This window comes from Rhinoderma darwinii, chromosome 1, assembly GCF_050947455.1.
Source record: "Rhinoderma darwinii isolate aRhiDar2 chromosome 1, aRhiDar2.hap1, whole genome shotgun sequence".
Classification (NCBI taxonomy): Eukaryota; Metazoa; Chordata; class Amphibia; order Anura; family Rhinodermatidae; genus Rhinoderma; species Rhinoderma darwinii.
The window spans coordinates 87,751,888-87,769,654 of record NC_134687.1 but is presented as its reverse complement, the minus strand read 5'-3'; positions in this window follow the sequence as shown (position 1 = coordinate 87,769,654).

Below are 17,767 nucleotides of genomic sequence, written 5' to 3'. Positions count from 1 at the left end.
TGGCGTTTTGCGGGTACCATTTAATGAAGCTGCCAGTTGAGGACCTGTGAGGCGTCTATTTCTCAAACTAGAGAATCTAATGCACTTGTCTTGTTGCTCAGTTGTGCAGCAGGTCCTCCCACTTCTCTTTCTACTCTGGTTAGAGCCTGTTTGTGCTGTCCTCTGAAGGGAGTAGTACACACCGTTTTAGGAAATCTTCAGTTTCTTGGCAATTTCTCGCATGGAATAGCCTTCATTTCTAAGGGCAAGAATAGACTGTCGAGTTTCACATAAAAGCTCTCTTTTTCTAGCCATTTTGAGAGTTTAATTGAACCCACAAATGTAATGCTCCAGATTCTCAACTAGCTCAGAGGAAGGTCAGTTTTATAGCTCCTCTAAACAGCAAAAGTGTTTACAGCGGTGCTAACATAATTGCACAAGGGTTTTCAAGTGTTTTTGAATCATCCATTAGCCTTCTAACACAGTTAGCAAACACAATGTACCATTAGAACACTGGAGTGATGGTTGCTGGAAATGGGCCTCTATACACCTGTGTAGATATTGCATTAAAAACCAGACGTTTGCAGCTAGAATAGTAATTTAGCACATTCAAAATGTATAGAGTGTATTTCTGATTAATTTAATGTTATCTTTATTAAAAAAAACTGTGCTTTTCTTTCAAAAATAAAGACATTTCTAAGTGACCCTAAACTTTTTAACGGTAGTGTATATATAGAAACGCACTTATTGGAACATATACACTTCACATACATGCAGACATATTTACACATACAGGCAATACAGTACATGAGTGCACACACACACACACACACACACACACACACACACACACACACACACACATATACATGCACAGAGACACATAAACACAAACACACACACAACATACACATACAGACCCATATATAATAGATAATAGATAGATAATGTAGTAGATGTGATTTGCAGTCCTATGTAACACAACAGATAACACACAGTGATAACTCTCTGAGTACAGATAATGCAGTAGATGTTACCTGCAGTCCTATGTAACACAGAGGCGTAGCTAGGTTTTCCAGCACCCGGGGCAAAGATTCAGTTTGGCGCCCCCCCCCCGACCTCTTTCCTGACATCTCCTTCCCCCTCGCCATGATTGTTTCTCTACCAATCAATGACGTGTCATTTCTTTTCCACCTTTATTTCTATGTAACTCGAGCATAAAGCCATTTGTACATTTTACAAGCAATATAGTTCTATACACAACACCAGAACCAAGCTCATTACATATATACAGCACCAGAACTAAGCTCATTACATATATACAGCACCAGAACCAAGCTCAGTACATAAATACAGCATCAGAACCAAGCTCAATACATATACACATCCCCAGAACCAAGATCAGTACATATATACAGCTCCTGTACCAAGCTTTGTACATATATGCATCACCACAACAAATCTCATTACATATATACAGCACCAGAACCCAGCTCATTACATATATAAAGTACCAGAACAAAGCTCAGTACATAAATACAGCTCCAGAACCAGGATCATTACATATATACAGCACCAGAACAAAGCTCAGTACATAAATACAGCATCAGAACCAAGCTCAGTACATAAATACAGCACCAGAGCAAAGCTCAGTACATAAATACAGCACCAGAACCAAGTTTATTACATATATACAGTACCAGAACGAAGCTCGGTACATAAATATAGCTCCAGAACCAAGATCATTACATAAATACAGCACCAGAACAAAGCTCAGTACATAAATACAGCCCAGAACCAAGCTCATATATATAGTACCAGAACCCAGCTCATTATATATAAAAAAACACCAGCACAAATACAGCTCAATTTAGTGCAACCCCTGCCATATAAGTTTTCACTAAATTGTTTCCAGCTCCCAGCATGGCCCGAACAATGGTAAGGATATGCTGGGAGATGCTGTTTCACAAAAAACAAATCATATCATAATCATACCACCCATCATCTCGCTGCAGATCATACAGTGACTTCAGTACTGATTAGAGGGAGAATAAACATTTACATTAAGTGACTCACCGGTGACATCTCAGATTCTAGTTCTTTTTCTCCATCCGGTCCAGACCTCTATGATGACTTCTCCTGGTCACAGCCCATTTCTGCAGTTTGCCGCTCAGATGTCTTCAGCTTCTCACTTTTGAAATATTTCTACACCTATAAACAAAGATAAAGTTCTCATTATACCACACACTATGCCCCTAAATATAATAGCGCCATACACTGCACCTCTAATTATAATAGCACCATACACTATGTCCCACACACACACACACACACACACACCCTCTGTAGATAGTGCCCCCCATATAGCCCACCCCTGTATATAGTGTCCCACATATAGCTCCCCTATAGTGCTCCACAGACAGCCCATCCCTGTATATAGCCCCCCTGTAGATATAGCCCACCCATGTATATAGTTCTCCACATATAGAGTAAAGGGGAGGAAGCCTCCAGCTCACCGTTCCAGCACCCGACACCTTCGCCTCGCCCGGATCTCCGCGACGGTCCGCGGCAAACAATAGTGGATTAGGAAAGAATTTGATCCAGCGCTGCAGGTATGTGATTTAAAAAGGATCTCGGTCCCACTTTTATTTGTATCAAAAATTTAAAATTCGATATCAGGTAATACCTCAGAAAATAAACCAAAAAAACAATAGATTCGCTTATCAATTGTATCCTGTATCAAGCCTTAAATAAAATTGTGTTACTCGCCTGAACTTCAAAGAGGTCTAGGCGCACAGTATAACCCAACACTACACCGTGTACGTACGTTACCTGTCCACGCCTCTCCACCTATCTGCAGTTCACGTTTTAACACAATTTTATTGTACAAAAGACAGAAATACATTAAAAACAGTTTGGGCTGGCTCGCCAATGTGAAAGGTAGTTACATATATATATATATATATATATATATATATATATATATATATATATATATATATATATTTACACATATAGCCTCCTGGCTGGCTCGCCAATGTTAAAGGGGGTGGGGTAATAGCGGGGTTCACTGGTTAGTGTCACCCACTATTATTACCTCCTTTATATCAGGGTCACTAGGGTTGTAATTCTCACACGCTCACTATCTCTGTCCCACTTCCTCCTAATATAACTGTCCCTGTACGCTAAGGGTTAATCAGTTAAAGGATTAACAGTGGGAAGGGTTGTCAGCAAGGGATTAACTCAGGGACTGCAAGAAGTAGAAAGGATTAACTCAGGGACAGCAGCAATGGGTTAACTACAGGGACAGCGAGGGGTAACTTCAGGGACAGCAAGGGTTACACAGGGCAGCAAGGCTCAACTTCAGGGACATAAAGGGTTAACACAGGGACTCAGGGGCACCAAGGGTTACTCAGGGAAGCAAGGGTTAATTTAGAGACAGTAAGGGTTATCACAGGGACTCAGGGGCACCAAGGGTTACTCAGGGAAGCAAGGGTTAACTTAGGGACAGTACTCAGGGAGAGCAAGGATTAACTACAGGGACAGCAGGAGGAGACTGGGAGAGAGAGAGGGTTAAGTGTAGCTGTTGCTACACTTGATACTTAGCGTGTCGTTGGTGAAGCAGGGGAGCAGAAACAGGTGCCGGAGCAGGTCAGGAGACTACCGGACAGGTGAGGCAGGCAGGTCCCAGCTGCTTCTCGTTGGTGGAGTGGTGAGGTGGTCTTCAGCTGCTGAGCGTACCGATGCAGGGCTATTTAACCCTGCCGGTACATTCGCAGCAGGGGACGAGTGGCGCTCGCCCCCGGCTAGCATGGGTCGGCATGGTGATAATGTATCACCAGCCGACTCATGAGTGCTCATGCATAATCCCGCGCGCGTAATACCGCGAGATCGCGCGCGCGAGACCGTCCGTGCGCGGGAGATTTTAAATGAAGACAAGAGATCAAACTAACTCCTGTCTACATGGTTTCCAGACAAAGCAGGGCAATGTAATTGTCCTGCTTTGTTTACAACCGTATTCTTGACCAGGGCTGTGTTTCTACAGCCCTGGCTCATGAGACATATTAATCATATATACACACATATATATATATATATATATATAAACATACATATATACAGTACATAAATAGGGACACTTCCCTTTACAGGTTCTAATAGCCAAATGGGAGGTGACTCTTTCTTTTCACTCTGGGCGGTGTAATGTTTTCTGTATGATGCTGTCCAGGGCCGGCCTTAGTTTGGATCACGCCATGTGAGTTGCAAAATGACTAGAAAATATAGTCAAGGCATTGACAAGGTTAGAAATAATGATTTTTATTTGAAATAATAATTTTCTCCTTCAAACTTTGCTTTCGTCAAAGAATGCTCCATTTGCAGCAATTACAACATTGCAGACCTTTGGCATTCTAGCTGTTAATTTGCTGAGGTAATCGGGAGAAATTTCACCCCATGCTTCCAGAAGCCCCTCCCACAAGTTGGATTGGCTTGATGGGCACTTCTTCCGTACCATACGGTCAAGCTGCTCCCACAACAGCTCTATGGGGTTGAGATCTGGTGACTGCGCTGGCCACTCCATTACAGATAGAATACCAGCTGCCTGCTTCTTCCCTAAATAGTTCTTGCATAATTTGGAGGTGTGCTTTGGGTCATTGTCCTGTTGTAGGATGAAATTGGCTCAAATCAAGCGCTGTCCACAGGGTATGGCATGGCGTTGCAAAATGGAGTGATAGCCTTCCTTATTCAAAATCCCTTTTACCTTGTACAAATCTCCCACTTTACCAGCACCAAAGCAACCCCAGACCATCACATTACCATGCACTCTTCCAGCATCTTTTCAGTTGTTCTGCGTCTCACAAATGTTCTTCTGTGTGATCCAAACACCTCAAACTTTGATTCGTCTGTCCATAACACTTTTTTCCAATCTTCCTCTGTCCAATGTCTGTGTGCTTTTGCCCATATTAATCTTTTCATTTTATTAGCCAGTCTCAGATATGGCTTTTTCATTGCCATTCTGCCCTGAAGGCCAGCATCCCGGAGTCGCCTCTTCACTGTAGAAGTTGACACTGGCGTTTTGCGGGTACCATTTAATGAAGCTGCCAGTTGAGGACCTGTGAGGCGTCTATTTCTCAAACTAGAGAATCTAATGCACTTGTCTTGTTGCTCAGTTGTGCAGCAGGTCCTCCCACTTCTCTTTCTACTCTGGTTAGAGCCTGTTTGTGCTGTCCTCTGAAGGGAGTAGTACACACCGTTTTAGGAAATCTTCAGTTTCTTGGCAATTTCTCGCATGGAATAGCCTTCATTTCTAAGGGCAAGAATAGACTGTCGAGTTTCACATAAAAGCTCTCTTTTTCTAGCCATTTTGAGAGTTTAATTGAACCCACAAATGTAATGCTCCAGATTCTCAACTAGCTCAGAGGAAGGTCAGTTTTATAGCTCCTCTAAACAGCAAAAGTGTTTACAGCGGTGCTAACATAATTGCACAAGGGTTTTCAAGTGTTTTTGAATCATCCATTAGCCTTCTAACACAGTTAGCAAACACAATGTACCATTAGAACACTGGAGTGATGGTTGCTGGAAATGGGCCTCTATACACCTGTGTAGATATTGCATTAAAAACCAGACGTTTGCAGCTAGAATAGTAATTTAGCACATTCAAAATGTATAGAGTGTATTTCTGATTAATTTAATGTTATCTTTATTAAAAAAAACTGTGCTTTTCTTTCAAAAATAAAGACATTTCTAAGTGACCCTAAACTTTTTAACGGTAGTGTATATATAGAAACGCACTTATTGGAACATATACACTTCACATACATGCAGACATATTTACACATACAGGCAATACAGTACATGAGTGCACACACACACACACACACACACACACACACACACACACACACACACACACACACACATATACATGCACAGAGACACATAAACACAAACACACACACAACATACACATACAGACCCATATATAATAGATAATAGATAGATAATGTAGTAGATGTGATTTGCAGTCCTATGTAACACAACAGATAACACACAGTGATAACTCTCTGAGTACAGATAATGCAGTAGATGTTACCTGCAGTCCTATGTAACACAGAGGCGTAGCTAGGTTTTCCAGCACCCGGGGCAAAGATTCAGTTTGGCGCCCCCCCCCGACCTCTTTCCTGACATCTCCTTCCCCCTCGCCATGATTGTTTCTCTACCAATCAATGACGTGTCATTTCTTTTCCACCTTTATTTCTATGTAACTCGAGCATAAAGCCATTTGTACATTTTACAAGCAATATAGTTCTATACACAACACCAGAACCAAGCTCATTACATATATACAGCACCAGAACTAAGCTCATTACATATATACAGCACCAGAACCAAGCTCAGTACATAAATACAGCATCAGAACCAAGCTCAATACATATACACATCCCCAGAACCAAGATCAGTACATATATACAGCTCCTGTACCAAGCTTTGTACATATATGCATCACCACAACAAATCTCATTACATATATACAGCACCAGAACCCAGCTCATTACATATATAAAGTACCAGAACAAAGCTCAGTACATAAATACAGCTCCAGAACCAGGATCATTACATATATACAGCACCAGAACAAAGCTCAGTACATAAATACAGCATCAGAACCAAGCTCAGTACATAAATACAGCACCAGAGCAAAGCTCAGTACATAAATACAGCACCAGAACCAAGTTTATTACATATATACAGTACCAGAACGAAGCTCGGTACATAAATATAGCTCCAGAACCAAGATCATTACATAAATACAGCACCAGAACAAAGCTCAGTACATAAATACAGCCCAGAACCAAGCTCATATATATAGTACCAGAACCCAGCTCATTATATATAAAAAAACACCAGCACAAATACAGCTCAATTTAGTGCAACCCCTGCCATATAAGTTTTCACTAAATTGTTTCCAGCTCCCAGCATGGCCCGAACAATGGTAAGGATATGCTGGGAGATGCTGTTTCACAAAAAACAAATCATATCATAATCATACCACCCATCATCTCGCTGCAGATCATACAGTGACTTCAGTACTGATTAGAGGGAGAATAAACATTTACATTAAGTGACTCACCGGTGACATCTCAGATTCTAGTTCTTTTTCTCCATCCGGTCCAGACCTCTATGATGACTTCTCCTGGTCACAGCCCATTTCTGCAGTTTGCCGCTCAGATGTCTTCAGCTTCTCACTTTTGAAATATTTCTACACCTATAAACAAAGATAAAGTTCTCATTATACCACACACTATGCCCCTAAATATAATAGCGCCATACACTGCACCTCTAATTATAATAGCACCATACACTATGTCCCACACACACACACACACACACACACCCTCTGTAGATAGTGCCCCCCATATAGCCCACCCCTGTATATAGTGTCCCACATATAGCTCCCCTATAGTGCTCCACAGACAGCCCATCCCTGTATATAGCCCCCCTGTAGATATAGCCCACCCATGTATATAGTTCTCCACATATAGAGTAAAGGGGAGGAAGCCTCCAGCTCACCGTTCCAGCACCCGACACCTTCGCCTCGCCCGGATCTCCGCGACGGTCCGCGGCAAACAATAGTGGATTAGGAAAGAATTTGATCCAGCGCTGCAGGTATGTGATTTAAAAAGGATCTCGGTCCCACTTTTATTTGTATCAAAAATTTAAAATTCGATATCAGGTGCATTCAGGCATCAAGGCAGTATTTTGTAGGTATTCAGCGCCTACGCGTTTCAAGCACGACTAGTGCTCTTAATCATGGCATCCATTCACACGTGTGTGAATGGATGCCATGATTAAGAGCACTAGTCGTGCTTGAAACGCGTAGGCGCTGAATACCTACAAAATACTGCCTTGATGCCTGAATGCACCTGATATCGAATTTTAAATTTTTGATACAAATAAAAGTGGGACCGAGATCCTTTTTAAATCACATACCTGCAGCGCTGGATCAAATTCTTTCCTAATCCACTATTCTCCACATATAGCCCACCCCTGTATATAGTGCTTCACATGTAGCCCACCCTTGTATATCGTGCTCCACATGTAGCCCACTCCTGTATATAGTGCTCCACATGTAGCCCACCCCTGTATATAGTGCTCCACATATAGCCCACCCCAGCATATAGCCCCCTGTTGATAGAGCCTCCCCGTAGATAAAGCCCCCTGTAGATAAAGCCACACACCTTTTTATTAGGATAAAAAAGCAAACTATACAATCTCACCTTAATCTTGTTTCCGCGTCGTCCGGCGGCAATGGAGACCTGATCTCTTCGGCGCAGGTCCCCTGGGGTTGCACGATGTAAGCAGCACGATGACGTGATCCGGCCACTTGTGCCTACGAAAGGCGCTGATTAGCAAGGCTGAATGACTTTCCCTGTCAATCAGCGGGATATACCCACGGCCATCCGGGACAGCGGGACACCGCCCAGAATCCGGGACTGTCCTGCAGAATCCGGGAAGGTTGGGAGGTATAAGATAGATAATAGATAGATTGATATCAGATAGATAATAGAGAGACAGAGAGAGATAGATATGAGATAGATAGATAGATATGAGATTGTAACGGCTACCGCGCCGTTCCCCGCCGTTCCCACGGCCTCTGCTCCGGTTCCGGCGCCCTCTCTCATCAGCTGCTCATCCCGAGCTCCACTTACCCGGTCCGGACGCTCTGCTGGCCCTGGACGGCATCAGGTGAGTGCATCCATTACCTCATTCTGCTGTCGGCATCCTCGATGTGCGGCTGCAGTCACTAGAGGGCGCGCGCGCTGACTCGTCCTGCCTTAAAGGGCCAGCACGCGCCTTAATTCCTTGAACTTCCTATTTAAGGTTCCTCCTCCCTTCCATCCCTGTGCCCTAGTTCCTCCTCCCTTCCCCGTGAGTTCCCTGTGCCCTAGTTCCCTGTTTCTGTTCCTTCTGCCTTTTGTCTGGATTCCCCGTTACTGACCTCTGCTTGAACTTGACTATCCTTGTCTGTTGCCTGCCTTGACCTATTGCTGCCATACCCGTTATGACGTCTGCCGCCTGCCTTGACCTATTGCTGCCAAACCCGTTATGACGTCTGCTGCCTGTCCTGACTTCTGCTTATCCATCCGACCGCCTCTACCCGCTGTGCCAAGTGTTGCCTGGGTTCCAAGGACCATCTCCCAGACGACACCGAGGATCCACGAAGAAACCGGTGAGAACCGTTATAGAGATAGATCTAGATAGATGATAGATAGATAGATAGATAGATAGATAGATAGATAGATAGATAAATACAAAATCTAGCAGCACCGGCAGCGTGTGGGTGCAAGCTCTGAGGGACAAACCAAGTCCCAGATACACAGGAATAAAAAAATGAGCAGCAACTCCAACAGTAAAGGTGAAAATAAGTGGGTACTTTATTGCACGGGCAATAAAGTACCCACTTATTTTCATCTTTACTATTGGAGTTGCTGCTCATTTATTGATTCATAGATAGATAGATAAATAGATAGATAGATAGATAGATAGATAGATAGATAGATAGATAGATAGATAGATAGATAGATAGATAGATGTTTAATGGAGAAATGTTTTTTTTTTGTGCCAGGGACACAAGAGTTTCTGAAATCATAAAATAATGTCATTTATTTTATGATTTTAGAAACGCTAGTGTTGCCAGGCACTAAATTGTTTAAACTGTGTACGCACCACTGTCGTGTCGCTTCTTTTGCTCTGCAGTGCTCCGCTCTAGTGTGTCTGCTCCTTCTCTCCAGGCAGACTGCTGCGTCATGGACGGTGCGGCCCTGGCGCCCCCCTCTAAGATGCGCCCAGGTCACATGCCCCGCCTGCCCCCCCTATCTACGCCCCTGTGTAACACCACAGATAACACAAAGTGATAACTGTCTGGGTACAGATAATTTAGTAGATGATACCTGCAGTCCTATGTAACACCATAGATAACACAGTGATAACTCTCTAAGTACATGTAATGTAGTAGTGTTACCTGCAGTCCTATGTAGCACCACAGAAAACACCATACCTCCCAACCGCCCCGGATCCGGCGGGACAGTCCCGTTTTCTCACCGCTGTCCCGACGTCCCAGGCGGTCTGCAAAATGTCACGCTGGGCGCTGCATAAAAACAACTGATCGCTGCTGACAGGCGCCCTGCATGCCAGATGACTGACGGCAGCAGTGATCAGAAGAAGGCAGGAGTCTTGCGGCAGTGTTCTCACTGGGATCGATGCCGGGCCTGGAGTGGACCAGTCCAGTTACCTGACCTGTCATCTGACCTCACCGGTCAGGTGACTGGACTGGTCCGCTCCCGGGCCGGCATCGACACCAGTGAGAACACTGCTGCAAGACTCCTGCCTTCTTCTGATAGGAAGTGACGTCAAAGCAGAGCGAAGAGTGGCAGCAGTAGGGCCGGCTACCTCTACCGCTCTCCGCTCTGGCGGCATTGTGGCACATAGTATAAGGGGGTTGTGTTGCGCTACCTACTGGGGGGCTGTGTGTGGAGCTATCTACAGGGGGCTGTGTGTGGCGCTATCTACAGGGGGGCTGTGTGTGGAGCTATCTAAGGGGGGGCTGTGTGTGGCGCTATCTACAGGGGGGCTGTGTGTGGAGCTATCTACATGGGGGGCTGTGTGGGGTGCTATCTACAGGGGGACTGTGTGTGGCGCTATCTACATGGGGGGCTGTGTGGGGTGCTATCTACAGGGGGACTGTGTGTGGCGCTATCTACAGGCGGGCTGTGTGTGGCGCTATATACAGGGGGACTGTGTGTGGAGCTATCTATAGGGGGATGCGTGTGGCACTATGTACAGGGGGGCTGTGTGTGGAGCTAACTACAGGGGGCTATGTGTGGAGCTATCTATAGGGGGTTGCCGTGTGTGTAGCTATCTACAGGGGGGCTGTGTGTGTAGCTATCTACAGGGGGGCTGTGTGTGGCGCTATCTACAGGGGGGGCTGTGTGTGGAGCTATCTGCAGGGGGCTGTGTGTGGCGCTATCTACAGGGGGGCTGTGTGTGGCGCTATCTACATGGGGGCTGTGTGTGGCGCTATGTACAGGGGGACTGTGTGTGGAGCTATCTATAGGGGGACTGTGTGTGGAGCTATCTATAGGGGGGCTGTGTGTGGAGCTATCTACAGGGGGACTGTGTGTTTGGCGCTATCTACAGGGGGGGCTGTGTGTGGTGCTATTTACAGGGGGGCTGTGTGTGGAGCTATCTACAGGGGGGGCTGTGTGTGGTGCTATATACAGGGGGGCTGTGTGTGGGGCTATCTACAGGGGGGCTGCGTGTGGCACTATCTACAGGGGGGCTTTGTCTGGAGCTATATACAGGGAGCTGTGTGTGGAGCTATCTACAGGGGGGCTGTGTGTGAAGTTATCTACAGGGGGCTGTGTGTGGAGCTATTTACAGGGGGGCTGTGTGTGGAGCTATCTACAGGGAGGCTGTGTGTGGAGCTATCTACAGGGGGCTGTGTGTGTAGCGATCTACAAGGGGGCTCTGGTAGATGATTTTTCCATTGACCGGTAGCAGAGTTACACAACTGGAAAAAAAAATCCCCATCATGTAACTCTGCTACCTGTCAATTGAAAAGTCATCAACCACAGGGTCTCCCTCTTGACTTTCATTGTTCTCAGCCTTATGGTTTGTCCTGCAGCTGTTGCCGTGATGAGAAAATGTTATACCCAAGTTAGGAAAAGTAACATAATGATGACATAACCGGATCCATAATATCTATGATATCCAGACAGTCTAGCGATCCGCAGTGAGAATGTGCGCTTGTTATTTGCAGAAGGATCTGGCCGTGATTTGATTTGTTTATGCTGGATATTGAGCGTAGTTAGGGGGCGTGGCTTAAAAATTTCCCTATTTTCCTAATTCAAAAGTTGGGAGGTATGGATAACACAGTGATAACTCGGAGTACAGATAATGTAGATGTTACCTGCAGTCCTATGTAACACCACAGATAACACACGGTGATAACTCTCTGAGTACATGTAATGTAGCAGTGTCACCTGCAGTCCTACAGTATGTAACACCACAGATAACACACAATGATAACTCTGAGTACAGATAATGTAGTAGATGTTACCTGCAGTCCAATGTAACACCACAGATAACACAGTGATAACTCTCTGAGTACAGATAATGTAGTAGATGTTACCTACAGTCCAATGTAACACCACAGATAACACAGTGATAACTCTCTGAGTACAGATAATGTAGTTATGTTACCTGCAGTCGTATGTAACACCACAGATAACACACAGTGCTAACTCTGAGCACAGATAATGTAGTTATGTTACCTGCAGTCCTATGTAACACCACAGATAACACATAGTGATTATTCTCTGAGTACAGATAATGTAGTAGTGCTACCTGCAGTCCTATGTAACACCACACATAACACAGTGATAACTCTATGCGTACAGATAATGTAGATGTTACCTGCAGTCCTATATAACACCACAGATAACACCGTGATAACTCTCTGAGTACAAATAATGTAGTAAATGTTACCTGCAGTCCAATGTAACACCACAGATAACACAGTAATACCTCTCTGAGTACAGATAATGTAGTTATGTTACCTGCAGTCCTATGTAACACCACAGATAACACACAGTGATTACTCTCTGAGTACAGATAATGTAGTAGTGCTACCTGCAGTCCTATGTAACACCACAGATAACACAGTGATAACTCTATGAGTACAGATAATGTAGATGTTACCTGCAGTCCTATATAACACCTCAGATAACACAGTGATAACTCTGAGTACAGATAATGTAGTAGTGTTACCTGCAGTCCTATGTAACACCACAGATAACACTGTGATAACTCTCTGAGTACAGATAATGTAGTAGTGCTACCTGCAGTCCTATGTAACACCACAGATAACACAGTGATAACTCTATGAGTACAGATAATGTAGATGTTACCTGCAGTCCTATATAACACCACAGATAACACACAGTGATAACTCTGAGTACAGATAATGTAGTAGTGTTACCTGCAGTCCTATGTAACACCACAGATAAGACCGTGATAACTCTCTGAGTACAAATAATGTAGTAGATGTTACCTGCAGTCCAATGTAACACCACAGATAGCACAGTGATAACTCTCTGAGTACAGATAATGTAGATGTTACCTGCAGTCCTATGTAACTCCACAGATAACACAGTAATAACTCTCGGAGTACAGATAATGTAGTAGATGTTACCTGCAGCCCTATGTAACACCACAGATAACACACAGTAATAACTGAGTGCAGATAATGTAGTAGATGTTACTTGCAGTCCTATGTAACACCATATATAACACACAGTGATAACTCTCTGAGTACATGTAATGTAGTAGTGTCACCTGCAGTCATATGTAACACCACAGATAACACAGTGATAACTCTTTGAGCACAGATTATGTAGTAGATGTTACCTGCAGTCCTACGTAACACCACAGATAACACACAGTGATAAATATCTGAGTACAGATAATGTAGTAGATGTTACCTGCAGTCCTATGTAACACTATAGATAACACACAGTGATAACTACACACACATACACACACGTTGGAACATTTAGACACAGAAACATATACATAGAAATAAGCACTTACCATCGGAGCACCCTCCTCTGCCTCTGCTTCCTGCACGTGTATAACGAGGAGCAGAAAACAGAGATCCAACGGCCTGCCCGGTGGCGCCCCTACATGTGGGGAGGCTGCAGCACCCTGTGCACTTGCATAGTTTTCACGCCCCTAACTCCAGCCCTGACGCTGTCCAATCGTCATACAACTTCTCCCTCTTCCCTGCCCAGCCACCCAGCGTGATAATTTAGTATACAGCTTCTATTCCTGACTGTGTATTTAACTGGTAATATCTCTGGTTGTGTCACAGCTAGCACTGTGATACAGGTGTCATATGAAAGATTAGAATATGATCTTTCATATGACACCAGAACCATAGCTGGAGATATGGCTGTTTTAAGTGATACCCCTTCCTTCCAGCCTCAGTCTCTCACACTGTATGAAGCAGCTTCATGCTGATAGGACAGCGTCAGCGGCTGTGAGGGAGCTCCGCCTTAGGAGAATCGCTGCTGTTGACACCCATTTGTCAAGTATAGTCTCATTTACATATTAAGAAAAAGCTCATAACTTTTAAAATAATAAACATTTTGGGACAGATTAGCTAGGAGATTGGGCATTCATTACTAAACGAGTGACAGATTATTTTTAAGATAATTGTATGACAGTAGGTAGGAGGTGTTTTTTTTGTAAAAAAAACAAACTGTTAATAAGATTAGCAAAAACTATTCAAAAAGAATATATACCTTTGAAACTTGTATAAGTATACACTATATACACTATACAATGTGCAGTAGAAATAACCCACTCTACTATTTAATTAGTCCATTGAGATTACAGTAACAGATTACATGCCTTTCAGCATTTTCATATTAGGAGTATAATTTCAGCTATGTCAGGGATCTTAAATCCTTTCAGCATGTGTATTATACATTTTTATATGTACTACAGAGATACCACAGAGCAATTTTACACTTTGAAAAAATGTTAATATTACACGTTATACATTGCATATTTCAAAGCAATTCCATAACTACATTGATATTGGCTTAGTCTGGTTGGCTCAGGGTTGTAAATTTAAATAAAATAACCTCCATCTATGAGGAAACCATAACACCATTTATACCGTAGTATATGCATTAAAGGGGTTTTTCCATGAGAGACATTTATGACATATCCGCAGGATATGTCATAAATGTCAGATAGAGGCTGGTCCCACCTCTGGGACCCGCACCTATCTCTAGAACGGGGCCCCCTAAACCCTGTTCTGCTGCTTTGTGTTGCTGCAGAAGCAGGTGAATACTGACCATGAATTAGGAAACAGCGTAGCTCGCTGAGCTATGCTGTTTCCGTAAGTCCCATAGAAGTGAATCGTAGTTACGGAAACCGCATAGCTCGCATGTTACGCTGCTTCCGTAGCTGCCATTCACTACTATGGGAGTTACGGAAAAAGCATAGCTCAGCGAGCCACGCTGTTTTCGTAACTGTCGACAATATAGTCAGAAAGTGGCCGGGAGGCAGAGGGAGCAGAAAAAGGTAGAACGGGGTTTAGGGGACCCCTTCTAGAGATAGGTGCAGATCCCAAAGATGGGATCCGCATCCAACATGCATGACATATCCTGTGGATATGCCATAAATGTCTCTGATGGGAAAACCCCTTTAAGGCAAAATATATATATTTTTTTTAAATTATAGCATTGCAATAAAAAATAGCTTTTAGTCATAACTGAATATAAACCCTGATATACACTACCAAGCCAAAAGTAAGTGGACACCTCTTCCAATTAGTGGGTTTGGCCATTTCAGTCGTACACAATTCATAAAACCATACATACCCCCATGGAGTGTCTATATACAAATATTAGCAAAAGAATGGTTAGCAATGAAGTATTTAAAGACTGTTTATGCGGAGTCTGTGCTGACAGTTTGTTATGTGTTAGAAAATGAAGCTTGTCGGGCCCGGCACTATCCCAATATTGGAGGAAAGTATGGGTCAGTTTCCCTCTACATTGCTAATTGTAATTTCTTTATTACACCTCAATACTAGAATGACTCTGGAAATTGCTCCAATACATTGGCATATGGGTAATTTGTTGGGTTTATGGAGTTGACTCATTCTTTGTAGGTGTTATATACTGTTTGTGGCACTATTAAATATTTTATATTTTATATTGTGAAAAAAAGTTTACCAAATAAGAGTCCTAATGTCTTACCTTTTCTCATTATAACTATAGACAAAGATATTCTGTATCATAACTCAGAAATAAGAAATAGAGGCCTATTCCACTTATTTATCTGACACAATTATCTCAGCACACTAGCTGTTTTTTTTTTCACTGGGCACACCAATATGCCTGGCACATGGCTACCTATGATTAGATTATCTCCTTCCATTATCTCTTAACATAGTCACTGTCATCTTGTACTATAAATTAAGTTGCTAATGTCTAATGCAGAAGTATTAGGGTCAGTTGACACAGTTTTTTGGCAACAGAAACAGTTCCAAAAAACATCCAAAATCGCCCCGACCCCCAATTTCAATGGGAGGCAGGTGTTTTCTCCCCGGGCAGCTTTTGGCTGCTCGCGATTTTTCACTGCGTTTTTTGCCCTCGGTAATTGCATTAGCTTTAGCGGGTGAAAAAAATGCGGGAAAAATAAGAGCAGGCAGTTCAAAATCTACTTCACAATTCCTGAAGGAATTCTGAGCCAGATTTTTTCTGCCTGCAAAAAACAACGTATGAACAGGTCCTTACTAGCCTATGTGATGCATTTTCCAGTAGTTGGTTAATTATTGGTACAGTACCTAATATTGAAAAACACTGTTTTCTTAAAATAATACTTTTGTGTCAAAAAAGACAAAAGTATAGAAGGTATGATACCTTTATTGGCTAACCATAAAAGTTCTATATGCGGCTTTCAGAGCGCAGAGGCTCCTTCTTCAGGTAGTTTACAAATGAATGACTTAGAAAAAAGCACAACATTTAGATGTTACACAAAGACAATTAGTACATGAGGTGATACATCATTAAGATAAGCCGGGGCAATAAAACTGAGGTTATAGGGGTGATGACTTAGGAGTTAAGGCATCTGGAGTCAGTCTGATGGGGGATGTGACGTGTGTACATGTAGTGGCTCATAAATCCTGGTGTTAGATTGAGGCCTTGTGTCAATGACTGGAATTTTATCATCATCTTGAATTCCCAAATTTTTCTTTCTCTGTTGTTTTTAAAATGACCCTTCAGAATGAGTACCTTTAAATCTGCCAAACTGTGATCAGGTCCAGAGAAGTGTTTTCCCACGGGTGTATCCACCTCGTACAATAAAACAGGAGGTGGATACATACAATAAAACAGGAGGTGGATACACCCGTGGGAAAACACTTCTCTGGACCTGATCAAAGTTTGGCAGATTTAAAGGTACTCATTCTGAAGGGTCATTTTAAAAACAACAGAGAAAGAAAAATTTGGGAATTCAAGATGATGATAAAATTCCAGTCATTGACACAAGGCCTCAATCTAACACCAGGATTTATGAGCCACTACATGGACACACGTCACGTCCCCAATCAGACTGACTCCAGATGCCTTAACTCCTAAGTCATCACCCCTATAACCTCAGTTTTATTGCCCCGGCTTATCTTAACGATGTATCACCTCATGTTCTAATTGTCTTTGTGTAACATCTAAATGTTGTGCTTTTTTCTAAGTCATTCATTTGTAAACTGCCTGAAGAAGGAGCCTCTGTGCTCTGAAAGCAGCATATAGAACTTTTATGGTTAGCCAATAAAGGTATCATACCTGTAATACTTTTGTCTTTTTTGACACAAAAGTATTTAACATTTCATATTGTCTCTGTCTAACACGGTACTACACTATTTTTTACTGTACTTCCTTAAAATAATATAAAGAGAACCTATATTTTGCATGCACTTAGAAAGACGGTATATGATTAGATAAAGCCAAAAGGATAAATAGAAGAATAAACATTACTAATGCCTCATGCACACGACCGTGCCCCTTTTAAGGGCATCCGAGTGGCACCTGATAGTCTTCACTGACCCATTCACTTTAGCGGGTGAATTGCGTCCGTGAAAAATGGTCTGAGTCTCCGATCCGAGGAAAGATGGAACCTGTCCTATCTTTCCTCGGATCAGTGACGGGATTCGGACGGC